General features: G+C 40.8%; 1 long non-coding RNA gene across 1 annotated transcript in view; it reads left to right on the forward strand.

The window, feature by feature from the left end:
- LOC146691693 (uncharacterized) overlaps positions 1-12759 on the forward strand; it is a 33042-nt gene that overhangs the window by 1041 nt on the left and 19242 nt on the right. The gene's annotated exons all lie outside the window — the stretch shown is intronic.

Below are 12759 nucleotides of genomic sequence, written 5' to 3' on the forward strand. Positions count from 1 at the left end.
AGGCCTGGCCTTGTTAGAGAATCCACAAGGGCTCAGTGTTAAAACTTGGCAAACCATTCATCTCCCGATCAACTGCAAATCACTCAGAAAACAGTAGAGGAAGCCGACTTTAGAAGGGATGAAATTTTAGGATTACAGCAGAGAACAACACTAATTTACTCCCTCATTCCTCCAAAAGAAAATCAGTGATTAAATCGTCAGTGACACCTGCAAGATTATGGTGAACATGGATATAAGGAGGCTCTCTAGTGAAACTTGACTCTTGTAATCCCAAAGTCCAAAAAGTAGTTTTGGCTTCATTTCTGTGCAAGTGTGTGCATGTATGCTGTCTGACTTCTTATCTAACAGTTTTTTGTTTTTGTTATATTGTTATATAAAAGGCCTTTCAAAACTTTATGAAAGGTAACATCTATCATCTGCTTGTGTGTCTGTAGCTGAATTAACATCAATTTTTATGCCTACAACAAAATGTGGGATCCCACATTTTATTAGTTACACACTTTATTAGTTATTTATTAGTTACACCTAATCAATTGCTTACCACAAATATTGAATCAGCCACCCTAAGTAAACACATTTAGTCATCTAGACTTGGTCTAGATGACTTCTTGATGTTCAAACTGAGCATCAGAATGGGGACCATGCCAGTTACTTTGAACATGGCATGGTTGTTGGTGTCAAAAGACTAATCGGAGTATTTCAGAAACTGTTGATCTCCTGGGATTTTCCCAGTTTCTAGGGTTTACAGAGAATGATCTGAAAAAGAGAAAATATCCAGTGAGCGGCAGTTCTGTGGGAGGAAATGCCTCGTTGATGCCAGAGATCAGAGGAGAACTAGGCAAGCCTGCTTTGACCTGATAGAAAGGCAACAGTAACTCAAATAAACAGTTTTTACACCCAAAGTATGCAGAAGAACATCTTTGAATTCACAGTACTTTAAATCTTGAGGAAGATGCGCTACAACAGCAGAAAACCAAATTGGAGTGGCACTCCTGACCAGAGATGGGCAGTAACGCGTTACTTGTAACGCGTTACTGTAATCTGATTACTTTTTTCAAGTAACGAGTAAAGTAAGGGATTACTATTGCAAAATCGGTAATTAGATTACCGTTACTTTCCCGTAGGAACGCTGCGTTACTGCGTTACTAAAACCGTGATTTTTTTTGCGAGAATGTCTCATGACAGTGACGTAAGCAAGTGCGACGTTGGTGACAGCAGCTGTGTGCAGATCAACAATGGATAATATATCGAGTGCGGGAGAGAGTATGAGCGTGCAGCGTTTAAAGCGTGGAAGTACTGATCTTACTTTGAGTTTGATTCCATAAAAAGTGACAAAAACATTAGCGTCCATCGTGCGTGGGAAGAAAACTTCTTTTTACAGCGAAAAAAAACCCCTAAACTTCCGAGCAAGCACCGAGTAGCTACGACGTGATGGGAAACTCACAGAGACACTCGCGCGGATTCTTCAACTGACCGCAGCACACCTGCACCAGGGTAACCCTCCGCCTACCCTGCTCCTGCTTTACAGGTGAAAATAGAGCAAAAGGGCCGCTGAGTCTTTGACTTTATTTATTTTCTGCTGTGTTTTACTTGCATCTGTTTGAAAGAGTGAGTGAAAACACAAAAAATATTTTATTTTATGTGCTGGAATGTGTAGAAAATAGGTTTAAATGTTAAACTAATTTATTCAAGTCAGAGAATGTTGCATATAATTAAATGTTTTGCTTGATGCATAAAGTTAAAAGATTAAAACTGATAAAACAAGTTAAAAAAAGAGACTTTTCCATTTGATTACATTTTGTATGATGGATTATGTAGAAAAAGTAGAATTGGGCTGAAAGATCTATCACTTTATCACCTCTTCAGGTTGTAAATCGTGTTTTTAAAAAGTAACTAAGTAACTAAGTAACTAAGTAATTAATTACTTTTGAAAATAAGTAATCAGTAAAGTAACGGGATTACTTTTGGGGGGGGAGTAATCAGTAATTAATTACTGATTACTTTTTTCAAGTAACTTGACCAACACTGCTCCTGACAGCGTGAAATAGGAAACCGAGGTTACAGTTCACATGGGCTCACCAAAACTGGACAACAGATGATTGGAAAATGTTGCCTAGCCTGTTGAGTCTCACTTTCTGCTGCTTCATTCAGATGATATGATCAGAATTTGCCAGACACAATGTGACAGCATGGATCCATCCTCCTTTATATCAGTGGTCCAGGGTGCTGGTGGTGTAATGGATTTGTTTTCTCACAAAGTTCAAGTCATCTAAAACTGGTTTCTTGAACATGACAATGATTTGTCTGTGAAGGTTCATTTAGGTCATCACAGTCTAAGGAGCTTGGAAAGAAAAGCGTCTGGACTTCTTTAAGTTGCTTGAAGATGTTTCACCTCTCATCCGAGAAGCTTCTTCAGGTCTGGGGTCAAATGGTGGAGAGTCCCAGATTTAAGCCCTGTGGGAGTGTCCCCCCAAGAGGGACAATGGACACCCTAATGATCCTCTACCTTATCACACGAGCCCAGATGTGAAAACGGGTGTAGGTCACAATCAGCCAAGGTTTCAGGTGAGCTCATTGTGAAACCTATCCCCACCCTATCATGTGATTTCCTGAGGTCAAATGGCCCAGGATGTGAGTGGGCGTTAAGGCATCTGGGAAGGGATCTCAAAACTGGATTATAAATGGCAGACAGTTGGTGCCTTGTTGTTGGTGAAACATCTTCAAGCAACTTAAAAAAGTCCAGGCGCTTTTCTTTCCAAGCTCCTTAGATGACAATGAATTCACTGCACTCAGATTTCTCAAATGCACCTTGGGGAACATGCGTTCACATTATGGCTGTGAAGTCAACAAATCTGCAGCAACTGTGTGATGGTATCATGTCAATATGGACCACAATGTCTGAGAACTGTTTCCAGCACCTGAATCACTTCTGAAAGCAAAACAGGGTCCAGCCTGGTACTAGCAAAGTGTACATAATAAAGTGGGCAAAAGCAGTGCAATTTCCATAACAATTTGTAACTGTAAAATATGCCCCCGCACGACTACCCTGAATGCATGTTTCTTCTTCCTTGAACTGTTACAAGATATCAGCTTTGTCTGTTTTCAATACCATCAGCAACTTTACTGCAGATGAACATTGGCTAGATCTTATTAATCACTACAGAACTCTCTGTCACCTTGCTAGCTAAACTTTAACACTGTTCTCAGCCAAACTGACACTAGAAACCACATCACACATTCACAACAATCCAAGTCTGAACACAGTGTAAATGTACTAATAACCACAAGACATTTAAATCATGATTTGAACTTTACATTCCAATAAAATGCTGCATTTGAAAAAAAAAAATTAAATATTATACTGAAAAAAGACAGCAACGTACTGTTAATATTTGATGTGGGCCATGTGGCAACAACAATTCACAAACAAGTGCCGTTTTTGCACATTTTTCATGTACACACTCCTCGAGAGTTATCCACCAAATTGGACATGCTATGGAAAAATGTGCATTCCCTGCCTGGTTGTCAGTGATAACTGGACGTTGCTGGCTCTTGTTAGGTGAAATCAACAGCAAAAAAACAAAAAACTGCTGTACCACAAACCTCCTAGTGATTTGGTTGCTAGCCAAAGATGCCTACAAACAGTTGCCAGCTTGAAAATGTGTAACGAGGGTCTATGGCCTTATTCACCTGGTCCCCCATGTCACCATGACCTTCACATCTTCCATCTCCGACCACCTAGATTAAAAGTTCTGTCATTCTGCAGGTATTTGCTGGTTTTATGTTTGAAAACCTGGTTGAGAGACTGTCATAGCTGAGCACCAGTCACTCAGTGGAAGTTATTTGCTCATTTCTGTCAACCTTACCCTCCTTTTATAGTTGTTTAGCCTCCTTCTTTCTTCTCTATGACTCACTTCTCATCTTCCTCCCTCGGGGCAGACACTGGACCATTTTCGTCCTCTGGATGACCACAACAAACTTTGACCAGAACATTTTGCTGGTATCAGCTGCCCAAGACAATAAACATGCTGTGTAGTGTCTCCCTGACTTTTCCCACACTGAACCAAACTCCTGTCCCTCGTTCTACTCTCACTGGGCAACAGTGGTTTAAAACCAAGTATCCAGCAGCCAGTTGGAGATGAATGGATGAAATATGGATGGAGAAAATATCCACTTTGACTTACAGAGTTAAATAACATTCACTTTAAACACTAAACACAAGATCAGATCATCTCACAGAGTTGTTGCTGTGTCAGATATAAAAGGATGGGAGCTAAGAGGATATCCAGTTATGTGCCGTGATGTGGTGTAAAACACCTACACACCCTTAAAGGCATTTGCAACCTGGTGATGACAAATACAGTAATTTTCCATTTTCAGACACATGATCCGCAGGTACAATAATTAAGCTTGATTAACGACGGCTTTTTAAAAATATGAGACACCTGGCTGTGTTTAACAGCTAGTAGCCAAGCTACTGAGCCATGCCTCATTGCTTTATTGTACACGCTGGCTGGTGGTGCCGTTAATTAGCCGTGGCTAATTGTAGGTAACACGTCGCCCAGAAACACAGTGTCCTGGAGCAGCAGATATTTCAGAGAGATTAGCATTTAGAGGGGCCTGTGTAAGGTGAGATTTAGACATTCCCAGCGTGTTCTCTGTGAAATCGGCCTATTTCTGACCACTTAAATCATTAACATGTGATTACTTTCGTTTTACTTAGGCTTGCCAATCAAACCGCAAGTAAATGGGTGGGTCGGTGGGGGCATTTAACCAGAACTGGTTGCACTCTAAAAAAGGAATGATGGCATTATCATTAACATTGTAACAGCTGATGCAGTTCTCTATTTTAGTGTGACTCGTTACACAGTATTCTAAAGCCTATGTGTCACACCACAGCTAATACTTCACACCCATTACAAGTGTGATGTTCACAAGCAAATCCCATGTCTTATATTTAGCTCATATAGTGTGCAATCTTGTCGCATTATGTCTCACGTTGTGATCACAGAGTGTATAGCATATAAAATAATCTAACACCCTAAGTGGATTAGGTATAATCTGCTTACTGTGCCATATTTGAGGATTTTCGCATACGTGGATTGATAGCAACTAACAATTCTGTCCAAGAAATCTATCATCCAATCACTCAACATTGTGCTAGGTTTTTAAGATTACTTCAGCCTCAGAAGGTCCTCTGCTTCATCACAGAATACAGGGAGTGCAGAATTATTAGGCAAGTTGTATTTTTGAGGAATAATGTTATTATTGAACAACAACCATGTTCTCAATGAACCCAAAAAATTAATCATTAATCATTAATATCAAAGCTGAATGTTTTTGGAAGTAGTTTTTAGTTTTAGCTATTTTAGGGGGATATCTGTGTGTGCAGGTGACTATTACTGTGCATAATTATTAGGCAACTTAACAAAAAACAAATATATACCCATTTCAATTATTTATTTTTACCAGTGAAACCAATATAACATCTCCACATTCACAAATATACATTTCTGACATTCAAAAACAAAACAAAAACAAATCAGCGACCAATATAGCCACCTTTCTTTGCAAGAACACTCAAAAGCCTGCCATCCATGGATTCTGTCAGTGTTTTGATCTGTTCACCATCAACATTGCGTGCAGCAGCAACCACAGCCTCCCAGACACTGTTCAGAGAGGTGTACTGTTTTCCCTCCTTGTAAATCTCACATTTGATGATGGACCACAGGTTCTCAATGGGGTCCAGATCAGGTGAACAAGGTGGCCATGTCATTAGTTTTTCTTCTTTTATACCCTTTCTTGGCAGCCACGCTGTGGAGTACTTGGACGTGTGTGATGGAGCATTGTCCTGCATGAAAATCATGTTTTTCTTGAAGGATGCAGACTTCTTCCTGTACCACTGCTTGAAGAAGGTGTCTTCCAGAAACTGGCAATAGGACTGGGAGTTGAGCTTGACTCCATCCTCAACCCGAAAAGGCCCCACAAGCTCATCTTTGATGATACCAGCCCAAACCAGTACTCCACCTCCACCTTGCTGGCGTCTGAGTCAGACTGGAGCTCTCTGCCCTTTACCAATCCAGCCACGGGCCCATCCATCTGGCCCATCAAGACTCACTCTCATTTCATCAGTCCATAAAACCTTAGAAAAACCAGTCTTGAGATATTTCTTGGCCCAGTCTTGACGTTTCAGCTTGCGTGTCTTGTTCAGTGGTGGTCGTCTTTCAGCCTTTCTTACCTTGGCCATGTCTCTGAGTATTGCACACCTTGTGCTTTTGGGCACTCCAGTGATGTTGCAGCTCTGAAATATGGCCAAACTGGTGGCAAGTGGCATCTTGGCAGCTGCACGCTTGACTTTTCTCAGTTCATGGGCAGTTATTTTGCGCCTTGGTTTTTCCACACGCTTCTTGCGACCCTGTTGACTATTTTGAATGAAACGCTTGATTGTTCGATGATCACGCTTCAGAAGCTTTGCAATTTTGAGACTGCTGCATCCCTCTGCAAGATATCTCACTATTTTTGACTTTTCTGAGCCTGTCAAGTCCTTCTTTTGACCCATTTTGCCAAAGGAAAGGACGCTGCCTAATAATTATGCACACCTGATATAGGGTGTTGATGTCATTAGACCACACCCCTTCTCATTACAGAGATGCACATCACGTAATATGCTTCATTGGTAGTAGGCTTTCGAGTCTATACAGCTTGGAGTAAGACAACATGCATGAAGAGGATGATGTTGACAAAATACTCATTTGCCTAATAATTCTGCACTCCCTGTAATGTGCTGCACCCCCAAAAGAAAAACACCACCAGGTTATTACATGACAGAGAGCATGCACGCAGGAAACAGAGTCTTGTCGGGGCCTGGGGCCTGGGGCTCGCTCGGGCCCCTTTGGAGGTGGGGTGCCCCCGGCCTCTCGGCCTGGGGCTCGGTCACTCAGGCACAGCTGGGGGCCGGCGGAGCTCACGGGCGCGTCTCTGCAACTCCCCCTGACTTCTGCTCCGCGGCTGCTGGGCGAGCCCTCATCTGGGACTCTCCTCAGCTCTTACTGGAACAGTGGCGCGGCTGCCCCTCTGTTGGTCTTCCATGGTCTCTTGTGTTCTGGGGGCCTCTGGATGTCTGGAGTTTTGATCTCCTCCATACCCGCTTCACACCCTGGAGGACGGGGCTGTGGCCCCCCCACACTCCCTAGCAGATCATTACATGGAGAAACCTTTGGAATGCAAGCATGCTGATCCACACAGGTATGCACACATGGGTATTCACAGACGCGGACTAAAGCTTTCTTGGCTGCTGCCTCAAAGCACACTGTGCGCTGTCTATCTTGCGTGCTGCACAATATCGTTTATTATTTAGTAAATATTGATATCTATGACTAGCTAGTTTATTGTGATGGTGCTTTGTTTTCTCTATTATTATGTTGCTCTTTGTTGTTTGCTGTCTCCTCTGTTTGTTTTTTTTTGTTTGTTTGTTTTTTTTTCTCCATACAGGTGACCCAGGAGTTCTTTTTTTTTTTTCTCTCTCTTCCCCCCCCTTCTCACCGTCTCTTCTCCCCTTTGGTTTTCTTTCTTTCTCTCCCCCTCTTTCTCTCATTCATTCCCCCTGTCCTATTTATTAAAAAAAAAAAAAAAAAAAAAAATGACAAAGGATGAACTGAAGCTCTGCCATCACGTAATGTCGCATACTGCTGTTTCTGATGTCATTTAGAAAAAAAAAAAGAAAAAAAAAAAAAAAAAAAAGGAAACAGAGTCTTCCAAGAAAGTAGAATAACGTAAAACCATTGCATTACAGCACAGATTACAGTTTAGCTTATGCGTATATCCGTTTGAATATAAAAATAACAGGAAACATGAAGCATCTCAAAAACCACTTGCTTCCTTTTTCATTAAAGCCAGCTGAACTGAAAGAGTCATTTGCGTCATTACATCCAGCCACTGAAATTTCATAACTGGGATTTTTTCCACGTATAAGCTATAAAAGTTGTTTAGATGTCCCTTTATTCATTACACACATCATTTTCAGGAGGCTGAATGATGGATACACATTTTTTCATTATGAAACAGTAAATAGACAGTCCTGTCAAGCAGTCTGTGTTCTGTGTAGCAGCTGTGGTTTAGGAGGTAGCGCAGGTTGTCATTCAGCCAGTTCGAAACAAAGCCTGCCTGGTCTGCATGCAAGTCAAATCAAAGTTTATTTCTATAGCACACTTTAAACAACCCCAGCTAACCAAAGTCCTGCATGAGCTATACAAAATACACATTATATGTAACAGTCACTAAATACTAAAAATCAAACACAACAACACAAGTTAGACTGCATAATAAAAGCCAGGACACTCTGCTCAATTAGACCTGAGAGCAAGCAAGAACTAGTAAGTTTTTTACAGTGTTTTAAAATGATTAAGAGACTATGCAGCTCTTATGTGAAAAGGTAAGTTGTTCCAAAGATTAGGAGCCACCACTGAAAAGACTTTACCAGCTCTGCTTTTAATCCTGGATCTAGGAATGTCCCAAAACACCTGATTCGTAGACCTCAGTGCTCTGGTAGGACGGAGACTCAAACCATTGAGGCACTTAAAAACATCAATTAAATTTTAAACTGGATCCTCAAATGGACTTGAAGCCGGTGTAAGGAGGTCACTATAGGTGTAATGTGATCACAGCGTTTCTTTCCCATCAAAAGGCGTGCTACTGCATTTTGAACAGCTTGTAGGCGACGAAGTAGTGACTGATCAGAGCAAACATATGAGTTACAATAGCCTAGACAAGCAGTAATAAAAGCCTGAACTACTCTGTTTGTCTTTACAACAGAGCTAATCTGTTGATCAAATTTTAAAGCACAGTCAAAATTCACACTAAGTTTCTTTGCAACAGAACAACAGTAAGAAATTAAGAGATGTGGTACGATGGCACTGTCATACCCATCTAACAGTATGGGTTGTTTGTAAGAGAAGAACACTAAATTGACCCTGGTGTACCATTAGTGTGTGTATTTGGGCGTTTACAGGAAATGTGTAGTATAGAATGTAAAGGTTTCTCTTGCAGAAATGTGGAAAAATAGTATTTGCCGAAACACACCGTCCATTACCGTCACATCTTGCTGTCCTTAACAATCTCATTTTTTGATGATTTGATCATAATTATCGACAGTTAGGGATAATATGTAGCTTCATTTGGAAACTGTGTCTATGTCTTTGTTTCAAAGAATAGCATTATCAAGATATGACCATTGCAAAAGTAGCCAGTAGGTGTCACTGTGGAGATGGATGTCAGATTGTTTTTCTGGCACAGTTGCATCAAATGTTTCAGCTTTTCACAAAACCCGAAGCTTTTCCAATCACTAAAAAAAAAACAATTCCTGTATTAGGTTGTTTGTAAATGTCCTAAAAGTAGCAATAAACTAAAAATCCAGAAACTCCAGGGAACGAGCAGAAAACATATCAAGGACAAACTGACAAAAGAATTGAGAACTGATTGGGGATGGCAAACAGCTGAGGAAGAAGACACAGGTGGAAGTAATGAACAACAGGTGAAAGCAATCAGGGAATGACAGAGCTAACACATGAAGCAACAGAAAATTAACAAGTAACAAGTAAAACAGGAAAACTATCCGGAACACAGACCTAAATAATACGACTCAAGAAGTCAGTGACAGGGAACGCAGAGCGAGGCACGAACAGGAACACTAGGGAGATTATTGTCAATAGTAAGGATATACAAGAAAAAAAACAAGACTTCTTACTAAAATTCAAAAAACACAGAAACTAAGGAATTGAAAGATTTAAAAAAAAAAAAAAAAAACAACCCAACATATCATGCCACAAACAGCTGAGAAACAAAGTGATTGACATCTATCAGTGTGGAAAAGGTTATAAAGCTATTTCTCAGGCTTCAGGACTCCAGCGAATCACAGTGAAACTTGGAATAGTGGGTGAACCTTTCCAAAAGGAGGAGTCTACCAAAATATCTCCAGGAATGCACTGATGACTCATCTAGGAGCTTATAAAAGAACCCAGAAGAATGTCTAAAGAACTTCAGGCCTCACTTGCCTCAGTTAAATTTAGTGCTTATGATTCAGCAATAAAAAGGAGACAAAAATGGGCAAAAATAGCATCCATGGGAGAAAATTACTGCTGACCAAAAAGAGTACAAAGACTCATCTCACATTTACCAAAAATAATCTTGATGATCTTGAAGACTTCTGGGGAAAGATTCTGTGGTTTGACCACACAACATTTGCATTTCTTAGAAGCTTTGTGTCCCATTACATCTGGCATAAAGCTAACACAGCATCTCAACAAAAGAAAATCATACCAACAGTCGAACATGGTGGTGGTATCAGAATCAGAATCAGAATCAGAATACTTTATTGATCCCTGGGGGAAATTATTTTTTGTTACAGTGCTCCATTTTAAACCAACATTAAGACAAGACAGACAATATGCTAACTAAGAATAGTACAATATATACATATATATACATACATACATACATAAGTCACTTATAAATAAATATTTGGAAAAGAAACATGTGTAGTTGTAGCAGCAAACAGTGTGTTAAGTGGATGCGTTGTACAGGGAGATGGCCACAGGCAGGAATGATTTCCTGTGTCGTTCAGTGGTGCTTTTCGGTAATCTCAGTCTCTCACTGAACGAGCTCCTGTGACTGACCAACATGTCATGGAGTGGGTGGGAGGTGTTATCCAACATTGTCTGTAGTATGATGGTCTGATGCAGCTCTGCTGTTTCAAGCCCTGGATGACTTGTAGTATAACTGATGGGCCCATGAATTCTGCCCTCCACCAGAAAATCCTGAAGTCTGACCATCGGTTTGAGCCCTGAAGCTCAAGCACACTTGGCTTATGCTACAGGACAATGATCCACAGCACACCACCTCTGTCCACCTATGAATGGCTCAAAAAAAACCACATGAAGATTTTGGCGTGACTTAGTCAAAGTCCAGAATGAAATCTCATTGAGATGCCCTGAACAAGCTATTCATACTAGAGAATTCTCCAGTGTCGCCGAATCAAAACATTTCTGTAAAGAAGAGTGGGCCAAAATTCATCCACAGTGAAATGAAAGATGCATTTCCAGTTATCACAAGCGCTTAATTGCAGTTCTTGCTGCTAAGGCAGGCAAAACCAGTTAGTACATTTAAGGGACAATTACTTTTTCACACCAGGCCAGGTAGGTTAGGATATGTTTCTCCCTTATTAAATAAAATCATGATTTAGGAACTGCATGTTGTGTTTACTTGGGTTACCTTTCTTTGGTTTGTTCAATGATCTGAAATACTTCAGTGTGAGAACTATGTAAAATAGTAAGAACTCAAGAAGGAGACAGATGCTTTTTCACCGCTCCGTATTTATCCATTGATTTTCTTAACCACTTGTCCAGTTCAGGGTCGTGGGGGTTGGAGCTTACCCCAGCTGTCACAGGGCAAGGGCCGGGGTCGGCTGTCTGCTCTGGGGCTAACACAGAGTGACAGACATCCACCTACGTACATTTTAAGTTGATTAGGATCACAAATCAATCTGCGCAAGGATGTAAGAGTACCAGGAGAGACCCCACACAGACTTAGACAGAAGATAAAGAAAAAACTACTTGCTTATTTAGATCATATTTAAAGACTATACTTGTATGGGTCTTCAAATAAAATATTTTAATTTTCTTTTCTTTACTGGTTTTCAAAGAAAATCTTACATTTCAATGAATGTGACCGTAATGTTGAAAACTTGTTGGACTGGGCTGCATAGCACAATGGAACATCTCGCAGCTCTGCAATTTGATCTGGACAGTAGTGGCAGAAATATCCAAGAAATACAGAACATTGAAGGGTGAGCATGTTTACGCTGTCTGTTTTTGTCTGACAAGCTTACTGAGGTTTGTCTGGCAGTCTTAAGCTCAAGGACAAGCAGATAAGAGAACAGATATTCACACACACACACAGAGAGAGAGTCAAAACGAGCATATATACACACACACTCAATAACATTAGAAAGAACTGAACAGTGGAAGTGGTGTGTGATCTCTGGAGAATTCCTCAAAGTGAATGTTCAATAGCAAACCTGAAATCCCCCTTTCATTTGAGCCTTTGTGAAGGTATATCATATACAGTAAGCTGGATATACCCTTGTACAGTGAGGAGTACCTATAGGAACTTCACAAGGAATTTTAAGTTTCATGGTGCCATTAAGAATACATGTCAAGTATAGTGTGAAAGTAAACAACCTATCACCAATCTCATGAGCCGTGGTGGGATTTCGCTTTGTGAAGTGTGCACAAAGACTGTATAAATAATGGAAGCGACGTGCACATGAAAGCCAGCTGCCAAAATGTAACTCTTTCCGTACGAAGGGGATAAAAGAGAAATGAAAACATGCAGTGGATTCATAAAAGCAGCACCCCTCCTTACTCCTCCCCAGAGTGAAGCAAGGAGGGATAAATATGAACTCATTGACACATGATCGTTCGAGCCCCACATTACACTTCTCGCTTTCCTCTGCCCACTATCTCCACTTTTCCCTCTTGCTCTCATACCTCATGCTCCTACCACACCCCCCACATAGTGTATCTCATTTTAGCATTGACTATCTTTAAGCCAAGAGCCACTGTCACCAGATCCTCTAGTCCTGCGGAGTTCTCGGGAATGGTATGTGTTCCTATTTGGCGGCTTAGTGCATCGACCACACAACTAACAAACCGGGAACTTTCTGGGGGGTAAAGCTATAGGTCACGGCTTGCAGTTTATCAGTCC

This window comes from Copadichromis virginalis, linkage group LG15 (assembly GCF_057382275.1).
Source record: "Copadichromis virginalis isolate Kocher_CV1m ecotype Utaka linkage group LG15, C_Virginalis_male_GT1.1, whole genome shotgun sequence".
Classification (NCBI taxonomy): Eukaryota; Metazoa; Chordata; class Actinopteri; order Cichliformes; family Cichlidae; genus Copadichromis; species Copadichromis virginalis.